Source organism: Tupaia chinensis, unplaced genomic scaffold (assembly GCF_000334495.1).
Source record: "Tupaia chinensis unplaced genomic scaffold, TupChi_1.0 Scaffold000081_1, whole genome shotgun sequence".
Classification (NCBI taxonomy): Eukaryota; Metazoa; Chordata; class Mammalia; order Scandentia; family Tupaiidae; genus Tupaia; species Tupaia belangeri.
In genome coordinates, this window is record NW_006159542.1 from 6,729,004 (window position 1) to 6,735,565 (window position 6,562).

Here is a 6,562-nt window from a genome sequence, read left to right on the forward strand (position 1 = left end):
ATTTGCATTCTTTCCCCCCCCCCCCTTTTTTTTTTTTTTTTTTTTTTTTTGCAGTGATATTTATGCTCTTATAAGCTCTGCATGTGTATTCTCAGATTTTTTTATGTTCTCTGCTTCTTTATTATTGTTATTGTTGCCATTGCCATTGCCCTTTCTCTTAAAATAACAAGAATAGCATGAGGGAACCAGCAGTTAGCGTAATGGCTATGTTGCTGGACTCCCACATAGTCGACTGCGGTTCGTGTCCTGGACCCGGTGGCTTAAAACTCACGCCGGGCGCGTGTGCGTGCATGCCCAAGATCCCGAGAGGAGAATGGAGGAGAAGGGATTGCGGCGTGACCATCCCCCCTGGGGGGTGATTTCTCGCTTTCTGTCTCTATGTCTCTCTCTGTCTGTCTGGCGAGCGCACGCGCCCTACAGTGAAAATCTCTCAAAAAAAAAAAAAAATAACAGAGCATGATGGGAGCCCCAGAATCTTCATGATAAAAATGTGTTAACTAGAACCCAGAGAGGAGAAAGAACTTGGCAACATTAGGATACAGTCATTCAGAGTTAAGTTTTATTTCTTCTGTCTCTTATCTTCAGTACCACATACGACCCTACTCAGACGCACAGAAAGATTCTTGTGTTCTATGGGTGGTTGTGAAACCTCCTAGCTATCTAGCCTTTGTCAAGATACTTCACATCAAAGAGCAGGAGAATGATCATTTATGTCTCTCAGTTTTATTGTGAAGTTTTAAAATACCGTGTGTAAAGTGCATAGCACTTTGCTTAAAAAGTTGTTTAGAAAGGTATGCAAACCTATTGGAATATTGACAAGGATGCCTAGCATTACGATTAAGTGCACAGACGTATGAGTTTGGTGTTTCCGGATTCGAATCCTTGTTAAAGTTCCTCAGTAGCAGTGATGGTGATTAAGTTACTTTACCTTTTCAAATTTCTTTTTTCCTCATTTTAAAAATGTGAAGAAAAGCAATCTTACATGGCTGTAATAGTATTGAGGGTTTTTCACAAACCGACACAGAGAGAACATTAAGGATAATTTTTAAAACAGGAGGAGGATGCTGGTAGAAAAAAAAAGAGAAGATTAAGAAAAAAATAACAAGGGACCAGCAGTTGGCGTAATGGCTATGTTGCTGAACTCCCATGTAGTTGACCATGGGTCAAGTACTGGACTTGGTGGCTTAAACTCACGTGGGGAATGTATACATGTGTGCCCAGGATCCTGAGAGGAGAACGCAAGAGAAGGGATTACAGAGTGGCCATACCCCTTGGGGGAGCTGATTTCTCACTTTCTGTCTCTGTCTCTCTGATGAGCATATGCACCCTATAGCAAAAATCTCTCCAAAAACAAACCCTAAAATAAAATAACAAGACAACGGCATTTTTTATCATGTGAATAAAACATTGTATAAAGAGTCAGAACACCTGGTTTTCGTTTTAGCTCTGAACTAGCTTTCTGTGTGATGTCTTATAGAAGTCCTCTCCTCTTTCCCATCTCCATTCATCAGAGTTCTCATCAGGAGGCTAGACGATCTTTGAGTCTTCTCCAATGTAAGCATGTTCTGTATCTCAGCAATGTTCTACTCTTATCTCTCAATTGTCTCACAGTCAAGGGGTGTGACATACCAGGGTCCTTCCTGCTTCATGAAATCATCTGCCCTTGATATTTCCTCCTCTGTCTTCCTAGCCTTTGTGGTGTGGCCTGCTTCCCGCTGCCTTTGCATCTGCGCATAAGGAGGCAATCTTGTCCTATCCTAAGACCCTTCCTTAGATGTGGGGAAATGGACTCAGGAATCTAGCCTTGGAGATAAACCACCAAGTGCTTTTAAAGATAAGTCACAAGCTCCTTCTGAGAAGGCAGTAGCTGTCAAGTGGAAACACTGACACCATCCTTAGCTCCAGCCATGCAAACAGTATTACTGCAAAGACATATATTTAGCATCTATGACATCAGCTTGATTTACCTTGATTAACGGAGCAATTTGCTGTACATTTTTCCAAATGCTGCAATCAATTAGAACTCAAAATAGATTAGAAAACCCTCTATGGCGTGGCCACAGTCCAAAAAGGCTAATCCATCATGAACTATATGTATATATTCTTTTTCAGCCGTGGAGTGGATAAAGATCTATGTCTTGGACTAACTCAGTGTGGTTCTGATTTGTACAGGTTTGTTATCAGCCATTGTTAAACACACCTCAGGGGAAGAGAGTTTTGCAAATGCTGCTCCAGTTTGGTCTGGCCTCTCAACATTTCTCCATATATAGGCTCTTCCCTTTGCTAGCCCATCCCCAGAATGATGTTTACATAATAACCAACTGATTATAGAACCTCATGACAGATGATAGTAGGCAAGAGCCTAAGATTGGCATTGACAGTCTTTAAAAATCCGGCCCCTATTACTCTTTTACATTCATCTCCACCTATGTCCCTATGGGTGCTTCAAACGTTATCCTTTTATATTAGTCAAAGTTCCTCTAAAAGCAAGATAAGCTTTCTTACAACTATGAATTTGCTCCTATAATTTTTCAGCTTGAAATAATAAAAAAGAGCGTAACTATGTTTATGCAACATTTATTATGGACTATGCAAAAATACTCCCCAAAAAGTTCTTGGAAAATGAGTATTATGGGAAAAAAAAGAACTACACATGATTTCAAAATATTTTTATACCCAAATAAACTTGTATGTAGTTTCATTTTTTCCATGAATGTTTTGAAGTTCCCTTTTATATATGATGCATTGGATGGGAGTATTATTTCAGAAATTAATACAACAAAGAGACTCAAATGACATAGGATTAAATTCTAGCTCTACTAACCTTGTGTGTAATTTTGGTTATCTCAGAATCTATACTTCATTGTACATAAATAAAAATAAGAATAAATACAGTGAAGAGTTGCTGGTAATATTAGGAGACTTGATGTGAAGATATGAAAATACTTTAGCAAGTGTTTCACCCAGTGTTTTTTATCCTACCCGGCACTCAACCTCAAAGAACTTATGATTCAGTATTTCTTACTTTAAATGTTATGCAAAACTATTCTATACATTACAAAACAGTGTTTCTGTTCAAATTTTTTCCCTATAAAACTCTGCTTTATGGTGATAATACTAATTTACATGTAAGAGTTGTGGGGACCAGCAGTTAGTGTAATGGCTATGTCGCTGGACTCCCACGTAGTTGACTGCGGTTTGATTCCCGGACCCAGTGGCTTAAACTCACACCGGGTGCATGTGCATGTGTGCCCAAGATCCCGAGAGGAGAATGAAGGAGAAGGGATTGCAGCGTGGCCATCCCCCCTGGGGGGTGATTTCTTGCTTTCTGTCTCTCTGTCTCTCTCTGTCTGTCTGGCGAGCGCATGCACCCTATAGCAAAAACCTCTTAAAAATTAAAAAAAAAAGAGTACATATAAGTGTTGTGCACATTTATGGAGTATCAAATGTTTTCTTCAGAAGAATTGACCATTGGGACCAGTTGGCGTAATGGCTATGTCACTGGACTCTCATGTAATCGACCTCGTTTCGAGTCCCAGACCCGGTAGCTTAAACTCACGCTTTCTATCTCTCTGTCTTTGTCTTTGTGGCAAGCACACATGCCCTATAGCAAAAATCTCTTCAAAAAAAAAGAAAGAAAAGAAAAGTCATGACGTATTTTTCTGTTTTTCTATGCAAAAATGCGTCATGACTTTGATGGTCCAATGCTAGCTAACGTGAACAAGGTCACATAGCTAGGAAATGTTGGAGCCAGAATTTAATCCTTATCTGTCTGGCTCCAAAGTCTAGCCTTTTAACTATCATGTTAATTGTTGCTAGGATAAAAGAGAACCAAAACAAACCTTGGGGATGTTTCTTTATTACTTCAAATTTATTGCATGTAATGTCATAAAGAAATATTTTTATTAATACAAGTCAACAAAGACTGGTGTAGATGTCTCAGCCGTTAGCAATCAGATGCTCAAAAAAATCTTTAATCTCTAACATTAGAATACTAAATTGTATATCTCTGTCCTCTGTGAAAGTATCCAAGAAGTATAGTTGGAAGGGAAAAAAAAATTCACTTGTATGCAGAAAACAAATACAACATAGCAGCTGATAGGTTTTCATTTTAGATCTAATTCTGTTCCCATTTCCTGTGTGATGCTAGGCAAATCATCTTTCTTGGCCTAGTTTTATAATCTATAAAATGAAGGAATTGACATTAAAACTAATGAAGAAGTTCTTGTGTGTAGAAAACATTGTTCCATTATGAGAACCTTTTATGTGGGATTTTAAATGTCCAGATACTTCTTTGGCCAAACCAACATACTCTTCAAGTTGGATCACTTGGTGGCTCCCTGAAACCTCTTTGAGATGTCAGGCTACTGAAATGCCACCATGCCCAAAGTATAAAAATGTAGTAGACTTGTTAAGAATGCTTCTGTTAAGTTGCTTATAACAAAGACCACATCCCGAGAGCTTACTAAAATACACATCACAGATGAAGAAATAGAGCCACAAAAAGGTTAAGCAACTTCACCAAGCAGCAGACTTCACAAGTCTGCCTGACTCCAAAGTTTGCCTACCTACCCTAGAGTAAGTTGCTCCCTCTTTAACTCCCACCCCATAATCGCTTCTTGAGTTTTAATTTTTATATCTTCTTGTAAGTCACCTGAACCACTTTCTGATACAGACAGGGTTACCAGAGGCAAGACACAACAGTTTCTAAAGAGACAATGAGAAAACGGGTTATTCTCCAGTCAAATCTTTTTTTTTTTTTTTTTGGCTTCTATTTTTTTCCTTTGAATGGTAATAGTTTCTTCTCCAAAAATTAAATCATTTTACTTTTTAGAGCCATTTCACGTTTATAGAAAAGTTGGAAAGATAATAGGGTTCCTTTTTATCAAACACCCAGCTTCCCTTGTTACTAAAATCTTTTAAAATTTTTAAATTTTAATTTATTTTATTCAATCACTATCCATCACTTAGCTTGTAAAGTGAATTTACCCAACATGGAGATACTGTACATGTTATCATCAACCGATAATCATCCATTTCTGTAAACTTAGCATGGCATGTTTATTAAAACTAATAAATCAATATTGATTCATTATTATTAAATAAAGGCCATTCTTTATTCTAATTGCCTTGATTTTCACTTAATGTATTTTTTCTGTTCTAATATCCCATCTTGGATACCACATTACATTTAATCATCATAACTTCTAAGACTCCTCTTGGCTGTTATAATTCTTATAACTTTGACAGTTTTGATGAGTACTGGTCAGGTATTTTGTATACTCTCACCAAATTTGGATTTGTCTGATGTTTTTCTCATGAATAAACTGGAGTTACATGCTTAGATCCTCATAACACCACATTACAAGTACATATCATTAACATGACTTACACTGTTAGTGTTGATCTTGATTACCTGGCTCAGGTAAAATGGTACCTTTTAAACCTAGAGCTTCTATTCTCTTTGCTTTCCTTCATTCTCTGTCTAGAAGTTCTGTGTGAGCACTGCTTTTCCATCAACCTACCCTAGTAGCCAGGAGGTGGAATCTTTCCCAGCAGAACTCTGTACCCATCTGGTGACTGGGGGAAATATGGAGGGCATGTAAAGAGGGGTTTATTTGACTGTTCTGACATTTGTCTCCATGGTCTCTTTGCTGGGATACAATTAACCCATGAGGCTACACTTTGTGGATGAGCCAATGGTTTTAAGGTGGATTCCATCATCATACAATTTTTTTCTTTCTGTGTCTGGCTTAGTCACTTCACATTATGTCCTTCAGGTTCATCCATGTTATTGCACATGGCAGAATTTCAGTTTCTGTGTTAAGATGAAATAATATTCTGTTGTGTTTGCCTGTGTGTGTGTATATATATGCATAAATGTGTGTGTGTGTGTGTGTGTGTGTGTGTGTGTGTGTGTGTGTGTGAAGGAATTAGTGAATGGATGCATGAATGCCACCATTCCCAACTCAGGACAGCATGCAAAGTGAAAAGTGTAAAGAGTTTAGATTTAGAAGGAACTGGGTCTGATTCCTTTTTCTACAGCTTACTGACTATGGAATCCATGTTTGTGAGTTAATTTGCATGGACTCTGCTTCTTATTGGGTGGTCAAACCCACCTCAAGATAAGGGAAGGGATTCAAGACAACTGTGCTTTCAGAAAAACTGACACTGAGATGAGAAAGCCTACACTTTTGTTCCCAAGTAAAATTGGAGTACAGTGGTCCCTTATTTGAAGGGAATATGTTCCAAGACCCTCTATGAATGTCTGAAAACTTTTGATAGTAGTGAACCCTCATATGCTCCCTTCTTTCAATCTGATAATCAAGATGGCTACTAAGTAACTAACCTGCATACACAATGTGTGGGAAGGATGACAAATATCTCTGACAGGTGGAAGCTGGAGAGTGTGACTTTTTGTCACCCTACTCAGAACTCAATTTAAAAATTGTAGTTCTTTGTGTCTAGAATTTTTCCATTTAGTATTTTGAACCATATTTGACCATAGGTAACTCAAAGCATGAGAAGCAAAGCCATGGATACAGGGGGACTAATATATTAA